Genomic DNA, 23728 nt, shown 5'->3' on the forward strand with positions numbered 1-23728 from the left:
AGGATTCCTGCACATTCAGATTTGTAGAATTCTCAGCAGGAAGGGAGAAAGTGAGAGGAATAGAGGGAAAGATGGAAGGACCTGGAAGGAGCCTAGAGAAGAAGACAGATGGAGACAGAGATAAGAGGAGAGGGGATGGAGAGAAAGGGACTGAGGGGGAGAGGGGATGAGAAGAGAGAACAGAGATATAGAAGAGGGGATGAGAAGAGAGAACAGAGATATAGAAGAGGGGATGAGAAGAGAGAACAGAGATATAGAAGAGGGGATGAGAAGAAAGAACAGAGATATAGAAGAGAAGAGGGGATGAGAAGAGAGAACAGAGATATAGAAGAGAAGAGGGGATGAGAAGAGAGAACAGAGATATAGAAGAGGGGATGAGAAGAAAGAACAGAGATATAGAAGAGGGGATGAGAAGAGAGAACAGAGATATGGAAGAGAAGAGGGTATGAGAAGAGAGAACAGAGATATAGAAGAGGGGATGAGAAGAAAGAACAGAGATATAGAAGAGAAGAGGGGATGAGAAGAGAGAACAGAGATATGGAAGAGAAGCGGGGATGTGAAGAAAGAACAGAGATATGGAAGAGAAGAGGGGATGACAGCAGAAACGGCGGAAAAAAAGAGCGTGGGGGCGATTTATCACAAGGGGGAAATCTGAGGTCAGTTTTCGTCTCAGTCTGCGTTGCTGTAATTTTCTTTCAAATTTATCAAACGCGCTATGCAAAAAAACAAACAAAAAAAAAAAACATCTGTCTGGAGACGTTACTTCACTTTTTATGACATCACACTGGAGTGAGATTGGAAATATTTTGCAACCTATAACTACTGGCTGCACTAGCCACGCCCACTTTCCCACCCACTTTTCCAAAAGTTGCAAATGCAGAGTTAAATAAAAAAAAAATGACCAAAATTGTCCACCATAGAAAAAAAGTTAATTGTTAGATAGGTATTAGATAGATAGATAGTAGAGAGATATGAGAGATAGATAGATAGATAGATAGTAGATAGATATGAGAGATAGATAGTTATGAGATAGATACTAGAGATGAGCAGATTTGCTAATATTCACTTCAGGTCCGATTCAAATGAATAGGCCAAGAATTGGCCAAGGGAAGCAGATAAGAATTAATTCCACTTGAACTGAAAGTGCTTTAAATGCCTGGATAAATATATAATAGATACATAATAGATTCATTAGATAGATAGATAGATAGATAGATAGATAGATATGAGATAGATAGATAGATAGATAGATATGAGATAGATAGATAGATAGATAGATAGATAGATAGATATGAGATAGAGAGATAGATAGATAGATAGATAGATAGATAGATGGATAGGTTAAACTATGTGTGCAGGGATGAAAAGAGTAAAAATACGTCCAGTGATGCCTCCAGGGTTTGCAATGTTCCTCTCCATCGTGTCCATCGGCCCGGGATTATTCCGCTGTCTGAGACACTGAACCCTCCAGAGCAGCTGCTTCATCTCCAGAAGTGCCCGGTCTTTCTTATTTCGGTCTCTTCTCTTCTGTGAATAGAGGTTCATTTTCCAAGAATCATTATTTTTCTAAAGACTTTCTTTCACAAGGTAGCAGAAGAGGGGTTGTCACATGAGGACCTGCTCTGCCCATGTGCCATAGGGGACATTATAGAAGGGGCGCCCCTCGATAATCCAGGGCGAGGAGCTGCTCGGGATCTCCCACTAGGCCTATTACTTAAATGGACGCCATGTAATACCACCTCGCAGCCACTATAGTAGAAACCGAGGCCTCCCACCATAGGCGCTGATCATCGGGGTTGCTCCTGCCAGCGCCTATGGGTGCTCATTCATGAAAAGTCAAGTCCAGACGAGACGACCCCTTTAATTTTTGTGCATATTTACCCTGTGGTCTGACAACTAAAGCAGAGCAAGCAGCCTTTGTATGGCTGCAATTATTATATCAGTAAAATCCAGAGTATATTTTGGAGGTTTTTCTTTGCAATTAATTGATTCACTGTATCTGATTGCACATTCTCCTTTTCTCGGTGTAAGGCACTACTCCGCGTCCTTCGACTCTAATCACCCGCATTCTACCGGTACATAATACAGAGGTCTTGCGGACATTATTTGAGAAATTACTTTATACAAATTATGCAAATATGAGTTCATTTGTATCCAGTTTCGTTACCTTTGAGCCGTGATTAAGCCGCAGACACAATTGGCAATTTGGAAACTTTTGCATCGCCTGTTGGCAATAGAGAAGGGACGCGGAGAAAATGACTTTTAATTTAGCTTGTTAATGAAGGTGATCCCTTCTCGGAAAGTGGAAGACTTCGGGGGGGTTGGGGGGCTGAGGATGTTTTTTTTTTTACAAGGCTCCTAACTTTGTCCTACAGGATTGGGAGTCACGTCATGAGTTGACTTGTTCAATCAATTATTCTAGGCAGCTCGGTGCTGCGGGCAATCTTCTATCTGTAGCATTAAATGGCGAGGCATGCAATATTTATAATTACTGAGCTTCCCTTCCTGCCAATGCACATGGGTAATATTTGTCAGGTCGGTGGCAGAGACGTAAATGCTAAGTTGATACAATTTGCTTTTGTTTTGCGTCGCTCGCATGATAGATTAGTAACAATTACGTGAACCTAATGTTCCAGGCAGGAGATCTGTGTATGTACAGCATCTTGCTGGAAGGAAGGGGATGGTGCAAGCCTTGAAGGCGTGTAGTCACTTAGAAGGACACACCGCCTACCTTAAAATTAATGCAGCTGACGTACGAGATGGGAGCATGTCAGCATGGTCTTATGGTCTTGGTCCTATCCCAATATGTTCCCCTTATTTAATTTTGTGAAAATTGGCTCCTTGGTGCACCCAAGGTGTTGCAGTTGCACCCAATAATTTTCATTCTTGGCCACTTCCCCAGTGCTTTGACTGTCAGGGCCAGGAAGGGCAGAGGGAATCACATCTGGCCCTGAAATCTCATGCACCTCTTCGATGGGAGCATGCGCTGTACAGTACTGAAGCTAGCCGGGCTACTGGAACCTGTTCTGCTCTTGCATCGTCTTCCTGGCTAGCTTCAGCACTGTTCAGCGCACGCATCGATCAAACAGCGAGATTTCAGGCCGGGTCAGTTAAAGAGGTGGATGCATAGCCAGGAATGAAAAGGAGGGGAGCCTGGAGTGCAGTGAGGTGCAAGGGCAACACCCTCGTTGCACCAAGAGGTTAATTTGCATAAGATGAAAAGGTTAATTCCTTCGAATTGTAATAACCTATCAAGATGAGATCTCTCATGTCATCTACATTCATATCTAGGTAGAAAAGAATGTTAGAAAGTCTAAGTACACAGAGCAAATGATCTGGTCATATGGTTACAGCTAGCGTTGAGCGAATCAAAGTTCACAAAGTGGACTTCGATCCAAATTTCAGGGAAAATTCAATTCACCATGAAGCCGAATTTCCTTGTGCTTCATGGTAAGAAATTGATTTGCCCTGATATGGTGGTAAAAATGTAAAAAAAATCATACTTACCTCATCCGTTTGCACATGAAGAGTCGCTGCCAGTATTGCATTAAATCCTGTGCGCTGTGACATATGACATCACCAAAGCCTATGTGGGATTTTTTGGTGGATCTTCAATCAAGTCGTCCAGGAGTCTAATGGTGGAAGGTGATGGTGTCTAGTGATGAGGTGCAGGGACAATATTCAAATTCGTGATATTGCAGGAATATTTGGTAGAATATTCGTCATATATTCGCAAATTCGCGATTATTTTTTTGATCGCGAAAAATCAGCAATGTAATATTTGCGTAATGCGCTCAAAATCCAGGCGTGGGTCACTATAGCTAAATTTTTTCAAGCTGCTAGAAGTTTCCTGAGACTGGAGAAAATGGTTGGCGCGGCAGAACATTACAATAGCTTTATGTGCAGATAGAGTGCTCCAATATATTAGCGATTGCGAAACCGGCACTAATGATGCAAATATTTTGGCGCAATACGTGCAACTTCACATTTTAACAGGTTATGACTACTTATTAGTGATTGGTGAACTAAGTATTGTTGTGAACTTGTGACATCACAGCACTATGTCTGTAGCATGTATGTATGGACAGCAGAACCTATCAGCTCCACTATATCCCTATCTAACCTACACTGACTATCTGTATTATATATATGAGCTAACTGTCTATCTAATGTAACGACACAGGAAAGCAGAGGGCACAGCAATAACACTGCTCTCTCTCAGATCTGCAAAATACTGCATACAAGGGCTGCCGGGAGGTTCTTATATAGTAAGGGGTAGGCTGCTTTCCTATTGGTTGCTATGGATGTTGCTAAGCTCAGACAAAGACATTGCAGCCTTCTCATTGGCCGACAAGCAAGAAGGGAGGTTACTGATGAAAAAAATTATCTAGAATATTCAAAATTATGAATATATACCACTATATTTGCGAATTCTTGAAGTGCCGATATTCTCGATTAATATTCGTTATTCGAATATTCGCGCTCAACACTAGTGATGGTGTCACCATCTTCATGAAAGTGGAGTTGATTTGGAATATTTCACCTCTTTATAAGTTGAAGGTATGGTCACTTACATTGTGTGAAGTTGTGGATAAAAAAATAAAATCCATATCGGTGTGGTAGAAAAGAATATGAAGTGTCTGTCAAGCTTTGTCTGGAGCGCTTCCCAAAGACAGTGCCACTGGCATCCGATTGCCAAGGCATCAGGCTGGGTGCTTCCGGTGCAGGAGCTCAGGCCAGTCAGGGGTGGTGCTGGCATATCCGGCACGCTGACATCATAATCATCACATGACCACAAAGTGCGGCCTATTTAAACAGCCAATCTACTGTCCATAGGTTGCCTGTGATTGGTCATATTCTTCTGGATCACCTGACTAGCTTTCTTCTGACTGTTTTGTCTACTTTGATTCTTGACCTCTGATTTGGACCCTGACCTTGACCTTGATCTGACGATTTGGACCCTGATGTTTCATCTTTGTATTGACCCTGGCTTGTATCTGATTTATCTATTGCTTGATCCCCTGTCCTGGTACTTTGGCATGGTTCTGGCTCTGATTTATGGTTCCTGATTGAGGTTAGTTTTGGGTCTCTTGCTCTGACCTGGCTTGTCTGTTTCCATCCTATTCGTGTTTTCATGATTGCCAATTCTTCACTAGTTTGTTATTTTCCTCCTGGTCTTCCCTCCCCTACAGTCCCCTGCACTTATTCAGGAAGGGACTGACGACCAGTTGTAGGCTACTGTCTAGGTCGGATCATGCAAGTCAAGTAGGGACAAAGGAACCGGCAAGTCCAGGCTATACTACAGGGTGACAGTGTAATATCCAATTATAATGGCAATGAGCAACAATGGTCATTAGGACAATAAAGATGAGGATGATGATTAGGCTTGAACGAATCGAGCTTCGGATCAAAATGTATGGGCTCCGGAGAGCCAAACTTTGTCTCGGCCGAAGTGGCACGAGACTTCGGTGAATTACTTCGGTATTGTATTGAAAACATTTAAAAATAGGAATCTGAAGTGGGCTTCTGTACTGGCTGATGGCTCGGTACCAAAGCCGACTTCGGATTCCTATTTTGTTTATCAATACGCAGATAGGAATACCAAACTAATTCACCAAAGTCTTGCGCTACTTCAATGAAGACAAAGTGGCTCCAAGGAGCCAAAACATTTTAATGCGGTAAGGAAACTGTTTTTGAATGAATCGACTTCAGATCTATGATGAAAAGTTCAATTCTCTCAAGCTTAATGACAACGAAGTTGTTGGTCACAATTACACTGACAATGAAAATGATGCTGACAGAGATAAAGAAGAGGTGAAAAGTTGACCAATGGCTATTGTAATGTTACTATTGCTGATTATAAGGATGATGTAGATGATGAAGATGTAGATGATGACATTGATGACCATAAGGATAATGCTGGAGACTATGGCATTAATAATACCAATTATAACAATAATGATGACAATTATGATGAAGAATTTGACCACAATCAGAATGAAAATGATGGCTACCTATATCTAGAATAGCTGTATGCATCCATTAGTGGTGGGACAATGGGAAAGAGAAGATGTCCTGATTGAAAATACTCTACCCTCCTTACTTTATCTTATAGTATTACAGGGCGGTGTGACCCCGGGTACCTCTTCTCATGGTTATCAGCATTTCTTTTGCTGGATGTGAGGATGGAGAGCCCTATACAGGTTAAGTCTCCCCTATGAGGAAGGCAGATGGGTCAAACCTGAGATTGGCATTCACCTCTATAGGCCTACTATAGCTAAAGTGTGACCTTTTTGACTCTCATATATGGCGCTACTTTGAATTCTTCAATCCACACAGACCCTTGTTCATTAATAAAGACAACTCAAAGAAATGTATAAATCAGTTGACTACTTTTTACCAGTTGGGGATATGCCTCTGTAGAGTTTGACTCCGTCCAATCAGTGCTGCCAGTTGCAGAGGGTGCAGGGAAGCACTACTTGACAAGGAGAATGGTGATGCCTGCTTGTTAATTTATTCCTAAATTTCTAGTAGCAATAACAGAGCAATGGCGCAACACTGAGGTGTGATGCTTCAGGTCCTATAGAAGCGTGAATATCTATTCTAACATCATGTGTCGTGTCTTTTGAGTGTTTTGTAGTGTGACTGGGCATTCCTGCCATCAAGGGTTAAGGGCAGAGAAATGTTTTTCAGGCAGGAGCCTAGTGAGTACTGTATAAGCAGATTATATATTGATTTATTTGGCTAGCATAAGATTCAAAGTGGAATCCACTCTATAAATTTCATGACTGCACAGGCCATGACCCTGCTACACAATGGCTTTTAAAGCACTGACTTTTTCATTGTGTGCTCTAGATACAGGTCAAGAAAATATAGCGATAAAAATAAAACTGCTGTCACAGTGTGAAAAATGATACTTTATTTGTGTAGAACGATGCATCATCCCCTGTAATACACCCATGAAAACATTACATAGGATTAAAGACTGAATTAAAATGTTCATCTTGTCTCATTTACAATTCTTTGACAGTTGGGTAAGGACAAAAGTTACAACTGGGTAACAATTAAAGGTTATAATTGGGTACGGAAAAAGAGAGATCCGCAAAAAGGTACAATTGGGTAAGAAAAAATAGGTTATAATTGAGGGAAAAATTGTGACAATTGGGTAAGAAAAAAGGTTACAATTTGGTTAGGAAAACAGCTACAACTGCACAAGAAAAATGGGCTACATTTGGGTAAGGAAAAAGGTTACAGTAAGGAAAAAATGTGAGAATGGGTTAAACAATAACTTGCAGCTGGGTAAGGTAAAAAATAGCAATTAGGTAAGAAAAGAAAAGTTATATCTGAGTAAGGAAAAAAGTTTACAGTTTGGTAAGGAAAATAACTGCAATTGGGTAGGGAAAGGGGTTACAAATTAGGAAGGAAAAAGGTTACAACTGGGCAAGAAAAATGTAATTTTTTTACATTTTGATAAAGAAAAAGGCAACACAAGGCTAAGGGGAAAAGGTTACAATTAGTTATAATAAAAAGTTACAGTTTGGCATAAAAACTCCAGTAGAATAAGAACAAAAGTTATCACTGGGTAAGGATTAAAGGTTATAATTGGGTAAGGAAAATGAGGGATCAGCAAAAAGGTACAATTGGGTAAGAAAAAAAAAGGTTACAATTGAGGGAAAAATTTTGACAATTGGGTAAGAAAAAATGTAGAATTGGGTAAGGAAAAAGGTTACCGTTTGGTTAGGAAAACAACTACAACTGCACAAGAAAAGGGGGCTACAACTGAGTAAGGAAAACAGGTTACACTCAAGTAAGAAAAAAAAAGGTAAGAATTGTAATTGGGTAAGGTAATAAATAGCAATTAGATAAGAAAATCAAAGTTATAACTGAGTAAGGAAAACAAGTTTGGTAAGGAAAATAACTGCAATTGGGTAAGGAAAAGGAGTTACAAATGAGGAAGGAAAAAGGTTACAAGTGATCAAGGAAAGAGAATTTTTTTTACAATTTGGTAAAGAAAAGGTAACAATAGGTAAAGGGAAAAAAGTTACATTTCATTAACCCCTTCATGACGGCCATACGGCTATATACGTGCTATTTGCACATACCCCGTGCAGCTAGCACGTATATAAAAGTCATGGCAGCTTTTTAATCTAAGCGATGCAAAGCGATTGGATTAAAGCTTCTGCCCCTGCACTGCTGCTGTCACGGACAGAGTATAGTCCAGTAATGCCGGCCAAGGACCAATCAGAGTGGTCCCTTGTCGGCGATCGCTCCAATTGGTTAGTCTATGCAGACTAACCAATCGGATTGCGGCAGTGTAAAAGTGCCGGTTTCAGGCATTAGCTGATTCATGCTCCAATCTGTGCCCCCCATCTGTGCCCCCTGATGTGTCCTGCCGTGCCCCTTCTGTGCCGGCCATGCCCCTTATGGTCTGGCCGTGCCCCATCTGTGCCCCCTCCATGCTGGCCGTACCCCCTCCTTTCCGTCCCTGCCCCCATTTGTGACCCCTGGCCCTGATGCGGTCCCTCTGCTGTATTTGATAGTAGCGCCGCCATCAGCAGCGAGTGTCAGCTGTATGCTGACACTCTGCTGCAACCCCTTAGATGCCGCAGTCAGTGGCATTCAAGGGGTTAACAGAGGAAGGGGGTTCCCTCTCTTAACCATCGGGCTGCTCCGTTTTCCGGCCCCAGCAAATGTAGGCGGTAAGTTTTTACACTCAGATGCCGCAATCATGTATGGGTACAATAATGGGGAGCATTGTCATTGCATCCGCTACTTATGAAAAATGCGCTTTGTGACTAAGTAATTCTTCACGGAGCAAATTTTTTTTGTAGTATTCGGCAAATCAGCCGAATCGAACTTTTCAATAATTCGCTCATCTCTAATCATAGTGACTATTCTAAAGATGATGATGCTGAAATAATAGTGGCATCGAAAGTCCTGATATCTTTTAAAGCCCGGTCCATTCGTTGGCCAGTCAAGTTTGAAGTGCCCATACACCTTCGTAATCTGTTGGCCAAATGATATATCTCCCCTGACTCCCTCATACATACATATATACTCTCCGCTTGGCAGATCGTGTATGCGTATTCCATGGGGGTGAGAGGAGGAACCCGGGCATTGTAATTAGACATAGCATGAAAAAAAGCTGGGCATTGAAACTCTTCCTCAACATCATCTGCTGGGGGGAGAGTCAGGAGCTCCCAAAAGATTTCTTGAGGGCCCCACCAAAAATGGCAGGTTCAGCTTAAAATACTCTAATATTTATAAGAGAATTAAAGATGTTTTCTAACCTTGCTGTTACTAAGGCATGTTGAGACTTAGCCCCGACCACAAGGTAACTGGGAAGCAGAGCTGTGTGCTACATTGTTACTGTAGCCTCCATGCATTGCAACAGGAGATACCGAAACAGTGGCGGGCCGGCCCATGGTGCTGTTTCCCGGCCATCGGGTGGCAAGATAAGACAAATCCTTTAATTCTTATGGAAATAATGAAGGAAATAAGGAAGAAACTAGAGAATCCCGGGGTTGTCACAATCTATCTCTGCTACATGTCACTTCCTATATACCATTACAGCATATTTATCATGCACAGCCCAATTAAAGAAGTCCATTCCCCATGTTTCTGACAGAATACACTAATTTACTGGGATAAATCGTCAGCTTTTCATATTTAATTGGCTGTTTGGAGCTTTCGAGTAAATTATTGCAAAACCCAGAGTAACGGGCCCAGACGTAGAATGAGAGTTGGGGTTTAGTCCATTTCCGCCTCGCTTTGTAATGTTCTAAAATGTTTGATTGTCTGCTTAATGAGTGAGCAAATGATAACGGCTGCGAGCATAATGAAGTCCACGCTCTGCTGTCATGTAATAGCTGGTTTATCATCTTGTGATTTTACTGCCGGCATAAATAATAAAGAATAGCAGTATATAAACTGAAAATGTATATCAAAGGCCATATAAACCATGCAAATAATTACAGGATCAATGCTGGAACAGTGGCATAGCGTGGGTTGCCAGTGCCCCGGGTAAGCCAAGTAATTGGACCTTTAACCTGTGAACATGCCCCTTCTTACAAGAGCAAAGCTGATCGGGGTCTGCTAAGACCCAGTAGCTCTTCCCCCGAGACACCTGATGATCACGTGATTGCTGGATCCACTAGAGCAGGGATCAGCAACCTTTGGCACTCCATGTGTGGTGAAACTATGACTCCCAGCATGCACACATGCTTGTCTGTTCTCAGATAGAAGTGAATGGAGCATGCTGGGAGTTGTAGAATCACAACAGCTAGAGTGTCGGAGGTTGCTGACCCCCGGCCTAGAGGAAGCGACATAGCCACTTCCTCTAATCACTGCATAGCGCTCATTGAGCAGGTGTAATTACAAATCTGCCATCCTAATTCACTTCAATGGGATGGCTGCTTCCTATTCACCTGTCAGCAGGATCAACCTTGTTAAACCAGGCATGCTGCCTGATGAGATTGATCCTGCTGATTAAAATAATGTATCTTTATTCTTGTGAAAATTGTGTTGTTCCTGAGGGGGGAAAAAAAAGGTTATCTTTTATGCAAATGAGGGCTTCAGTGCACTAAGGGGTGGGGCCTATCCACTCAGTGCACCTCAGCTCCTGAGATTTCCAGTGCACTGAATCCCTAATTTGCATAAAGGAACACCACAACCAATTCTCACAAGACAGGTATCATTTTAAACAGCAGGATCAGCCCTACCAGTCTTCATGGGTGCAACTACCAGGGTAACAGGCATAGCATTATCCCTGTGTAGTTGGGAAACCAACATAATCATACGCTTCTCAAGGTGGTCATGGTGGAGTGGGGCCCCATTCCAAGTTTTGCCATAGGTTCTGGCATAATGAGGTTGATCCAGATGACAGATGCTCTATAAGGCCCATGTTCACCCTCACAACCATTTTTTTTATTGCTCCACTACTTCTAGAATATAAAATGAAGTACCTTTGCGCTAGGTCATCAGGCATTTTATATCATTTAAGGTCTACAGCTCTGTGCAGACTTATGCATCTCCATGGTAACAAACCAAACCTGTAGAATCTTCTCCTACAGCCTTATTTTCTTGCATCTGTTCCCAGATCGATACTAGTATACGTTACCAAGCGGTGGCGGACTGCTGGCGGAAGCATTGCACCATACGGCTCTGCAATATTCGCACGTATAATGGTCACGCCTGGCGAATAGCATTTGAAGGTGCATCACACCAAGGCAGTTGAATGGCGCTATAATAAATGGTATATTGATGGGGGCACTGGGCCCAGGAGCTTCAGGCTACTCCCTAAATGACGCCTAGCAGGGGCGTATTGGCCATAGACTCTACATGGAAATTTCCCAGTGGGCCAATGCCCACGGCCGCCAGCCAGGTAAGTAATGATCTGTCGCTCCCAGAATTAATTACCGCTGGGGGTGCCAAGTAGTGGCGTCCTACTGGTTCCTGAATTCAACTGTATTGCCTTCCTCAGGCAACTGGAGCAGGAAAACAGAGGGGGGCAGATGGCGCGGGGAACCCACGGAGGGGCCGCTTTCGAGGAGGTAGTTTATTCTGTTGGGTATTATTTTGTGCTGCACGGTGGTTTCTGATGCTGCTGGGGCAGTTTATCTGGCACCGCGGGTCGGTATTTTGTGCCGCATTTTGCTGGTGCCACCTCCTTGTGTTGGCCCTGCCTTCTATCAATTTGGGCCTACTACATGGGGACCACTTTTATTAAATTTTTTCTTCCAGGGCCACTTTAAATTCCTAGTCCGCCCCAGACGCCAGTCCGTGAAATGATAACGCATAGATCTCTACATTGCTACGTCACCCCAGAAAGCTGTTACAATGTATCGAGCCTAATAGATGATATTTTCCGGAGACACTGAGGCCGGCTTCTAGGGAAATAGGAAAAATATTACCCAACGTGCCGTGAAAGCAGCGTCAAATCACTGTAATTATTTCGCTCTGTGTCTGCTCCTAACCCCTAATACTGCACCTTTGTTTTCATAGTTGATAATAGTTAATTATCGTTACAGTAATTTCGGAGGCGGCGGCGGGTGGCGGCGCTGACTCATGTTCACAGAAGTGTCATTGGCCCGGACTGATTTTCCACTGCAGACAAACAGATCCGTGTGATGCGTAAATCCGGTTCTAATGAAAGCTATGATAACACAGATTTATGTCGTTTTACCTCTCCGTCTGGAAGAGGATCCCTGGGTCATCACCTCCCAACAAAAGCCCAATTAAAGGGCCATAAAGTTGCGCGCTCCCTATGAAGGACGCGCTCCTTTACACCCGGTTGACCCCTCGCCTGATATGTTGCGGTTTATTTATGGCTTGACCCTTTTCGCATTGTATATGGAATCTGTAGAGTAGAGTTCTGAATGCTTAATAGGTAGCAAAGGATTACAGCTGCCTTCATAAAATCATGCTGAAATACTCTGTGCTACTGTGGTCCCTGCTCAGAGGTGTACCTTTTTAAACCACTAGATCCTGATGCAAAACCTACGATGTAACATGGATAATACCAGTGTCTTCTTACATAGCAGAGAAGGATGTGACCCTGCTCCTTCCACAACTGACTTCTCAGTCTCAGCACACTCCTCTGCTGAAATACTCTGTGCTGATGGAAGATCCTGCTTCGTCCACTATGCAAGTCAGTCTATGATCCCCCAATAGCCTCCTTTCCTCTCCTCACATGTCCTGCATTCCTCACCCCAAGAACACACACCTCTCCTTAAATACTCTGTACTGCTGAAGAACCCTGCTCCTTTCACTAGGTAACTGTCTGGGACTCCCATAAGAATAACACACCTCTATCCTTAAATGCTCTGTACTGCTGACAGACCCTGCTCCTTCCATTAGGCAATTCTCAAATCTTTAATCCCCCCATAAGATCAAAATACCCCTTTCTTTAAGTATTTTGTGCTGTTTTATGACCCTTTTCCTCCCACTATATGACCCTCGTTTTTGATCCCCTATAAGATCAAATATCTCTCACCTTAAATACTCTGTACTGCTGAAGAATTTTGTTCCTTCCACTATGTAACGCTTAGTCTATGTCCATCCATAAGATCAGCCCTTAAATACTCTGTGCACATGTTCATGTGTCGAGAGCTCAGAGGCCTGGTGCTGATATGGAGCCATGGGATTGTGGTCCTCCATTCACCCCAGCTACAAGACTATGGCTAAGAGGAGTTTAAATAATGCAATATTCGAGCTTGTGCCTCACCACTCAATCCAAAGTCTGTGGCATTAATGAAAACAGGCAGGAAGCCGGGAGGACTGATCTCCTCCACCCTGCTCATCATTGGTGACCCCAGTGGTCAGACCTACGGAGAAGCAAGGATACCTTGTTCTGGTGACTGATGTGGAACCAGCAGTCAGACCCTTCACCTATCTACTTTAACTATCTCAGATCAACTGGTACACAAAAGGTGCTTTAGTTCTGGCGTTTTCTGCACTGTTTATACTATGTACCGTATTTTTTGCCCATAAGACGCACCTAGGTTATAGAGGAGGAAAATAAGAAAAAAATATTTTTTATTACACCTCAGGTCAGACCACCAATCACACCCCCAATATCAATCAAATCTCAGCTCACAGCCCCATTCAGATCCCCAATGTTAATAAGACCTCAGATCAGAGCCCAATATAAAGAAGACCTCCAATCAGACCTCAGATGAGACCCCCATGCCTCATATCAGCCTTCCATGCCTCATATCAGCCCCCAGCCATATATAATCAGCTCCCAGTCATGTATAATCATCCCCCAGTCATATATAATCATCCCCTAGTCATATATAATCATCCCCCAGTTATATATAATTCAGCTGCCAGTCATATATAATCAGCCCCCAGTCATATATAATGCAGTCCCCAGTCATATATAATAATCCCCCAGTTATATATAATCAGCTCCCAGTCATATATAATTCAGCCCCCAGTTATATGTAATGCAGCCCCAGTTATATATAATGCAGCCCCCAGTTATATATAATCATCCCCCAGTCATATATAATCAGCTCCCAGTCATATATAATCAGCCCCCAGTTATATATAATGCAGCCCCCAGTTATATATAATTCAGCCCCCAGTTATATATAATTCAGCCCCAGTCATATAAAATTCAGCTCCCAGTCATATATAATCATAACCCAGTTATATATAATAAAGCCCCCAGTTATATGTAATTCAGCCCCCAGCCATATATAATCATCCCCCAGTCATATATAATCAGCCCCAAGTTACATATATTTCAACCCCAGTTATATATAATTCAACCCCCAGTTATATATAATGCAGCCCCCAGTCATATACAGTCCTGATCAAAAGTTTAAGACCACTTAAAAAATGGCAAAAAATCCTATTTAGCATGGCTGGATCTTAACAAGGTTCCAAGTGGAGCTTCAACATGTAACAATAAGAAATGGGAGTGAGACAAAACATTTGGAGCATTCAATTTAATGAAAACAACGAATTAACTGAAACAGGCTGTTTTTCAGCTGATCAAAAGTTTAGGGCCACACCTCCCCAAAAAAAACTAACCCCCCCCCCCCAAAACAGAAATCCAACTTCCAAACATGAACTCAGTAATGAGTAGCTCCACCGTTATTGTTAATCACTTAAAACATTAGTTTCGGCATGCTTGATGCAAGCGTTTCCATGAGGTGAGTGGGAACATTTCTCCAAGTGGTGAAGACGGCCGCACGAAGGCCATCTACTGTCTGGAACTGTTGTCCCCCTCCACTGTGGCACATAGAAAACATCTCAGGTGGGATCTGCTTGTCATGCCAGTAACATTGGAAACCATCAAGGTTACATTTTTTCTCATCAGAGAATAAAACTTTCTTCCACCTTTAAATGTCCCATGTTCGGTGCTCTCTTGCAAAGTCCAAACGAGCAGTTCTGTGGCGTTCAAGGAGACGAGGTCTTTGAAGACGTTTTTAGTTTTTGAAGCCCTTCAGTCTCAGATGCCGTCTGATGGTTATGGGGCTGCAGTCAGCACCAGTAAGGGCCTTAATTTGGGTCGAGGATCGTCCAGTGTCTTGACGGACAGCCAATTGGATCCTCCGGCTCAGTGCTGATTAAATATTTTTGGGGTCTTCCACTTGGCTTTTTTGTTCCATAACCCTCAGGATCATTTAAGAAATTCCAAATGACTGTCTTACTGCGTCCCACCTCAGCAGCGATGGCGCGCTCTTAGAGACCCTGCTTATGCAGTTCAACAACCCGACCACGTTCAAAAAGGGAGAGTTTTTTTGCCTTTACCATCACAACGTGTGACTACCTGACAGAAAATGACAATGAATCCACATCTTTGCACAGATTTGGCCTTTTAAAAGCATGTGGTCCTAAATTTTGGATCAGCTGAAAAACAGCCTGTTTCAGTTTAATCGTTATTTTCAATTAATTGAATGCTCAAAAACTGTTCTGTCTCACTCTCATTTCTTCTTGTTGCATGTTGAAGCTCTTCTAGGAACCTTGTTAAGATCCAGCCATGCTAAATAGGATTTTTTGCCATTTTTCAAGTGGTCTTAAACTTTTGATCAGGACTGTATAATGCAGCCCCCAGTTATATATAATTCATCCCCCAGTCATATATAATGCAGCCCCCCAGCCATAATGCAGCGAGGTCACAGAGCGCCCTCACGCTAAGCGCAGTCTTCACAGCCGACAGCTGAGCACTAGGGAGCAGTGAGTACAGAGCCTTCGCCGCTTCCCGATGCTCCATAATGGAAGCGCTCATTAGTATTATCCCCATAAGACGCAGAGGCATTTTCCCCCCACTTTGGGGGGAGAGTGCGTCTTATGGGGCGATAAATACGGTATGTGTTTGATACATAGGACAAATACACAGTATCAATCTGCTACTCACTCTGATTGCGTTTAACCACTCGTTATTTGGGACCCTATCTATTAGATTGTATCCCATTCTGTAGGGTTTATACTCACACAGACTATTTCCTTCACATTTTGCTTTGGACCCTTCTTTATGGACGCCATTGAGAGCAAGGCCACAAGCGAATAGAGCAAGTCTTACATTTCTGTAGCTTAATATATAGAGCGGCTGTTACACTGTTTCCAGGATAATGAAGACATAGACCATGAAGTCAAAGAGAAAGTCCACAAGTCACTTTATAGATACTCTGCGCTCACACACAGTGGAGGATCCGGGAAGCGAGGATCGGCATGGTGATTATGTGATGGCGGGGTTATTCCTATTCATGCATTGTAATATGATATATCTATCATGTTATTCTACTTTTTCAAACCAGCACCTGGATCTGAATACTTTTGCAAATGCGTGTACTTAAAAATTTAGTATAGCCACTGAGCCACTCAATACAATGTATCTGTTTAGCGCCACCTGCTGTTTGTTCTTTTCAGTCGTTTTTGTCCTTCTCGCTGAGGAGGTCGCACGTGCTCAGTTTAAATCTTGAACTCCCACTAGCCATGTGTTCTGTTAGAAGCTGTGGCAGTTACAGGGAGAGAGCTGCAGCAGAAAGGACATGCCCCCGGAGTTGCCAGGCTGCAGGTGATCTAGCAGAGCAGTTGGAGCAATGAATGGGGAGATCTCTAGATCCATGTGAGGCACAGGGCTGGTTCTAGCTTTGATATAAAGATATCATCGTGTGCTATATAGTGTCTGGTTTTCATTTTTTACATCAATCGTGTCATAACTAGGGATGAGCGAATCGTCTTCGGATGCTTCATCTGAAGTCGATTCGCATAAAACGTTGTCGTAATACTGTACGGAGCCAATGCATTCTAATACTGCGCGTAGCTTCTGCTCTGTACAGTATTAGGCTACATGCACATGACCGTATGTGTTTTGCGGTCGGCAAATTGCGGATCCGCAAAAAAAAACGGATGACGTTCCGTATGGCATCAATTTTTTTGCGGATCCGTTTTTTTTTTTGCGGATACATTGTAATAATGCCTATCCTAGACCGCAAACTAGTAAAAAAAAAAAACATGCACCATATTTTTTGCGAGGCAACGGAATGGACATACTGATGCGGACAGCACACGGTGTGCTGTCTGCGTTTTTTGCGGACCCATTGAAATGAATGGGTCCGCATTCTATCCGCAAAAAAAAAACGGAACGGACACGGTAAAACAAACAAAGTTCTTGTGCATGTAGCCTTACAACAACGTTTTGCGCAAATCGACTTCTGATGAAGCATCCGAAGACGATTCGCTCATCCCTAGTCATAACCCCTTTAAGGGAAAACTCCAATAAAATGGAAATTGTCTCCCGACCAACTAGTTAGTGGATGTTACGTGGCTGAACCCCAAGGGTGTAGATGTCAGTGCTCTGGGAGACAGGAGTTGCTTATACTCCCCTTGCTATTGGGTAGCAAAACACTGGCAGGGCTCCCCTCTCCAAAAACCTTCATTCTATCCCATGGAAATGGCGTGGAGTTCTAGAATACAGTATGGTTTCCACATTGTAGCAGTAATCACAATCATGCAGAATGTGGTAGAGGATGATAGGACAGCTGTTGCAATAATGCAAAACACAGCATACTCGCATGTTGGGAGTCGCAGTTCTACAAAATGATGATGATGATGATCCACCACAGCAATAGCGAAAGAAGACAAGAACCAGCTCACACTTCCCGCATCCTTTCTCTTCTCCTCTGTCTTGGGATGGTGGTGTCACCCTTCGGAGGATAGTTGCCCATTGATATTTTTTTTGCTACGGGTCCCTCTCTGTTTCATCTACATCCCTGACAACCATTTGCTTTGTCCTACTATTTTTATGCTTCCATGATTTATAAGCCCGGCACACACATTGCACATCAGAATCTAAAGATAACTGATGAGACGCCAAGAATTCTTCCCGGTTCCCTCCGCCGACTCAACACTTTGCCTGATGCCATCTCAGTATCATCTCATATTCTGTTGTCGATGCCAAAATAACTTGATATATTCATGTATTCTGACCCTGGGGTTAGAAATTAAAGCAGCTGTCGCAGGAGACATGAACTGAGGAGGAGAGGAGCGTACCGAATGTGTTTACAAAATTCCCAACCTCGTGATTGATGTCGTTTTCCTGCTACTTTTTGGGTAAACAAAATAATTATTAAGATGGAAATCACTGGGGGGGGGGTAATATTTTTCCTAGCTAATACTAGATGTCTATTATATTACTGTACATCTGTATTGGTGTAATAGATGTGAGGATATAGTTCATACAACTAAAAGGACAATAATCTAGGTAGATTTCAAGCAAGACTTCACCATGATGGACAATATCCTGTGGCAATATCACCCAGAACATATGAGAACCATCATAAGGCAGACTGCTGCATTGCTGTATTGACCCTCTGCAGACTCTTGCTCGGGGCGCCTCATCCACTTGATCGCGCTGCAGCAGTCTCTTCTATCTTCATTCAGCAGGGTCTGCCAAAGAGCTTGCAACGTGCGCGTCAACGTGGTGAGTAGTGTTGAGCGCGAATATTCGAATAGGGAATTTTAATTGCGAATATCGGCACATCGAGAATTCGAGAATATTTAGACTATAGCGCTATATATTCGTAAAATAGATACCGTAGTTTTCGCCCTATAAGACGCACCGGCCCATAAGACGCACCTAGGTTTTTGAGGAGGAAAATAAGAAAAATAAATATTTTGAACCAAAAGGTCTGCTTTTGGTGGGTTTTGAACTAATGGTGGTCTGTGGATGACGCACTGTTATGGGGGTCTGTGGATGACACTATTATTGGGACATCTGTGGATGATGCACTGTTATGGGGGTCTGTGAATGACACTGTTATAGGGATCTGTGGATGGCACTGCTATGGGGGATCTTTGGATGACACTATTATGGGGGCATCTGTGGATGGCACTGTTATGGGGGCATATGGGGATGGCACTGTTATGGGGGCATCTGGGGATGGCATGGCACTGCTATGGGGGGATCTGTGGATGACACATAGCATCTTATGCTATGAGTCATCCACAGATCCCCCCATAACAGTGTCCCTGTGTAGTAAATGACCCCCAATACAGGAGGTGAGGGTCGGCATCTTGTTTTGTAATGGCAGCGGGGCCCGGTGCAGTCACTGTATTCTATTACACCGGGCCCCGCTCACTGTAGTAGTCATATAGGCAATGATAAACTGTAGAATTACTCTCCAATCCAGGCTGTAGTACTTACTACTAACTTCCATAGCAGGCAGAAGGCCGGGCGGCGGCAGTGTAACTCGAGTGCATGCGCCATAGAGTGGGAGGAGCAGGCGCATGAGGTAGTGAGTTACACTGCCGCCTCCTGCCCGCCTGGCCTCCTGCCTGCTACGGAAGATTGTAGTAAGTACTACAGGCTGGATTGGAGAGGAATTCTTCAGTTTACCATTGCCTATATGATTACTACAGTGAGCGGGGCCCGGTGTAATAGAATACAGTGACTGCACCGGGCCCCGCTGCCATTACAAAACAAGATGCCAGCCCCCAGACCCTTCTCCCTCCTGTGCAGAAGCGCAGCGGCTGTGTGTCAGTATAAATTGCAGCATTCGCCCCATAAGACGCAGTGCTATTTTTCCCCCACTTTGGGGGAGGGCGGGGGGAAAGTGCGTCTTATAGGGCAAAAAATATGATATAATTTTATTTTATTTTTATAACACAGTACACATCAGGTGATCATCCCTCCCTTCTGATAGATTGTGGGCCAATGAGAAGGCTTTGTCACAGTTTAGCAACATCCCTAGCAACCAATAGTAAAGTTGCCTAAATTCGCCAAGCGTGATCATATTGGAGCACTCTATCTGCATATAAAGCTATTCTAATGTTCTGCCGTGCCAACCATTTTCTCCAGTCTCAGGAAACTTATACCAGCTTGAAAAATGTAGCATAAGTGACCCACGCCTGTATTTCGTGCGCATTACACGAATTTTACATTGCCGATTTTCGCAATCAAGAATATAATCTCTAACTCTCGAATTATATGACGAATATTCTACAAAATATTCGCAAAATATCGCAAATTCGAATATTTCCCCTGCTGCTCATCAATAGTGGCGAGAGCGGTGATGTTGTCACACAAATCGCAGGTCCTTTGGCAGGTCCCGTTCAGTGAAGATAGAAGAAGCTGCTGCAACGCGATCATGTGGATGAGGTGATTTTATTTTATTTTTTAAAATAAATGGCCTTATTCTTTTGCAATCTGTCTTAAGAATGCTATTATTTTCCGATATAACCATGTTATAACGGAAAATAATAAAGTGAAATTAGGGCCCCAATTGACATTAATGGGGTTCGGGTTCTGGTCAAGTTTGGGTCCCGAACACCGAACTTTGACCTGAAGTTCGGCTGAACCCTGTGAACCCGAACTTCCACAGGTTGTCTTCTGTCAAAACCCATCCATTAACCCAGAAATATGGATGTAGGGTATACAGCATAGTCTTCTTTTATATTAGAGTCCTCCAGCGCTTAATATTTCTGAAAATCTGTCCAACTAGTTAAAGGCAATGCATCATTAGGATGTCACAATAGAAGTTTTGGATGGTTATCATTGGACCCTTGAAAATCCTCCCAAGATGGCAATCAGGAAATGGAGGATACATTGTATGCAATAGTTGCAAACTGTTTTGTCTGGGTCTCCAGACCTACTCTCGAACAAGTCTGAATGAGTCTTCTCTGAGATCTACCCAGCTGAGGAATTATTTAGGGTAACTATGCGGACAGTGGTAGAGTAATAGTGCAAGAAAACCAATCATATAACCGATCTAGACACCCAAAATAAAATGGAGTCATTATAAATCAGAGTCCATCTTTCATTTATCGAGGGTATGAAGACAATATAATCTGTAGGCAGCTCTACTTTACCCTTCCACTAGTTTTGATAAATTCCCCCAAGATGAAAGCTATAAACAGTACAGTTATGGAGGCAGGGCTGCCAACCATCCAGAATTTTTTTTTCCTGTGTCTGTGATTTCTTGAGGCTAGTGGTACTTGACTAGATTGTTTTAGTGGTAATTATCATCATTTTACAGCTCCCAGTAAATGCATCTTATCAGTATTTTGAGCTATTGTCAGGTATTACTTACAGTCAGGTCCATAAATATTGGGACATGGACACAATTCTAACATTTGTGGCTCTATACACCACCACAATGGATTTGAAATAACACACTCAAGATGTGCTTTAACTGCAGACCGTCAGCTTTATTTACATTCAAATCAGGTGAACGGTGCAGGAATTACAGCAGTTTGCATCTGTGCCTCCCACTTGTAAAGGGACCAAAAGTAATGGGACAGAATAATAATCATAAATCAAACTTTCACTTTTTAATACTTGGTTGCAAATCCTTTGCAGTCAATTACAGCCTGAAGTCTGGAACGCATAGACATCACCAGACGCTGGGTTTCATCCCTGGTGATGCTCTGCCAGGCCTCTGCTGCAACTGTCTTCAGTTCCTGCTTGTTCTTGGGGCATTTTCCCTTCAGTTTTGTCTTCAGCAAGTGAAATGCAGCTCAATCGGATTCAGGTCCAGTGATTGACTTGGCCATTGCATAACATTCCACTTCTTTCCCTTAAAAAACTCTTTGGTTGCTTTTGCAGTATGCTTTGGGTCATTGTCCATCTGCACTGTGAAGCACCGTCCAATGAGTTCTGAAGCATTTGGCTGAATATGAGCAGATAATATTGCCCAAAACACTTCAGAATTCATCCTGCTGCTTTTGTCAGCAGTCACACAATCAATAAATACAAGAGAAGCAGTTCCATTGGCAGCCATACATGCCCACGCCATGACACTACCACCACCATGCTTCACTGATGAGGTGGTATGCTTAGGATCATGAGCAGTTCCTTTCTTTCTCCATGCTCTTCTCTTCCCATCACTCTGGTACAAGATGATCTTGGTCTCATCTGTCCATAGGATGTTGTTCCAGAACTGTGAAGGCTTTTTTTTTATGTTGTTTGGCAAACTCTAATCTGGCCTTCCTGTTTTTGAGGCTTACCAATGGTTTACATCTTGTGGTGAACCCTCTGTATTAACTCTGGTGAAGTCTTCTCTTGATTGTTGACTTTGACGCACATACACCTACCTCCTGGAGAGTGTTCTTGATCTGGCCAACTGTTGTGAAGGGTGTTTTCTTCACCAGGGAAAGAATTATTCGGTCATCCACCACAGTTGTTTTCTGTGGTCTTCCGGGTCTTTTGGTGTTGCTGAGCTCACCGATGCGTTCGTTCTTTTCAAGAATGTTCCAAACAGTTGTTTTGGCCATGCCTAATATTTTTGCTATCTCTCTGATGGGTTTGTTTTGTTTTTTTCAGTCTAATGATGGCTTGCGTCACTGATAGTGACAGCTCTTTGGATCTCATCTTGAGAGTTGACAGCAACAGATTCCAAATGCAAATAGCAGACTGGAAATGACCTCTGGACCCTTTAGCTGCTCATTGTAATTGGGATAATGAGGGAATAACACACACCTGGCCATGGAACAGCTGAGAAGCCAATTGGCCCATTACTTTTGGACCCTTTTCAATTAGGAGGCACATATGCAAACTGTTCCTACACCGTTCACCTGATTTGGATGTAAATACCCTCAAAGTAAAGCTGACAGTCTGCAGGTAAAGCACATCTTGTTCGTTTCATTTCAAATCCATTGTGGTGGTGTATAGAGCCAAAAATGTTAGAATTGTGTCGATGTCAAAATATTTATGGACCTGACTGTATATTATTTATCATTCATTATGCTTTTCCAATTTGTTCGTTAAAACATATTGGATGTCTGTGATTTTGGGATAAGAAGTCCAGAAAGAAGAAAAAAATTTAGTTGGCAACCCTGCATGGAGGTTTCTGGGATTTTGAGTATTGTAGCTCTTATGACCCTCGTACACATTAGATCTTTGCTGGCTGAACCTACCATTTTTGATAGAATCAGATGACAATATAATGTGTTAGGAGGACCTTCATTCTTCATCTGTCCAGGGAGAGAAGGATCGGGGGCCTTGAACTTCAATACACCATCTTTTTGTTGTGGTAGGAGACATGTCTGACAGAGGCTTTCTCCTCTCTGTCCATTAAAAACATATAGACGCTCAGCAAAACCCAGTATGTATATGTATGGGGGGGGGAGGGGGGTCAAGAGAGACAGCTGCTGCCTGAATACCTTGGCATTAGAGATGAGCAAATTTTCTAAAAATTGTTTCGGAACCTATTCACCCAAACGGGCAATAAATTCCACTTGGGTTCAGGAGGTCTCTCTTTCTTCCTCTCTTTCTCATTCTCTCTGCTGGAAACATTCTCTCTTTGTCTGAAAAATCTCCTGACCTGAATCTCAAGAAATTCTGATTCAGACGTACCATAATTTTTTTTTATTTTTTTATTCAGTTTGAATTTCTATTATAATGAATTAGAATTATGGTGGCACATTATGTTGACACTTAAAAAAATGAGTTGACTATTGACCATTATCACAAGGACACCCAAGCCCAAGGTTATGGAACAAGTACCGCTTATACAGGGGTGCACCTAGCCTTTCTGCTGCCTGAGGCAAAAACTGAAATGGAGCCTCAACCCTCCAATGCCTAACCCCTTCCCTCCAGCCCTACTGTTAAAGAGCGTCACCGCTCACCAGGTCATCTCGCACATTGCGAGTTCTTTTGGCAGGTCCTGCTGAAAGAAGATAGAAGAGACTGCTGCAGCGCGATCAAGTGGAAAACATTACATATAGGCTACATTGTACACGACCGTTGTTTTGGTCCGCATCCGAGCCGCAG

Source organism: Bufo gargarizans, chromosome 11 (assembly GCF_014858855.1).
Source record: "Bufo gargarizans isolate SCDJY-AF-19 chromosome 11, ASM1485885v1, whole genome shotgun sequence".
In the NCBI taxonomy this organism is placed as follows: domain Eukaryota; kingdom Metazoa; phylum Chordata; class Amphibia; order Anura; family Bufonidae; genus Bufo; species Bufo gargarizans.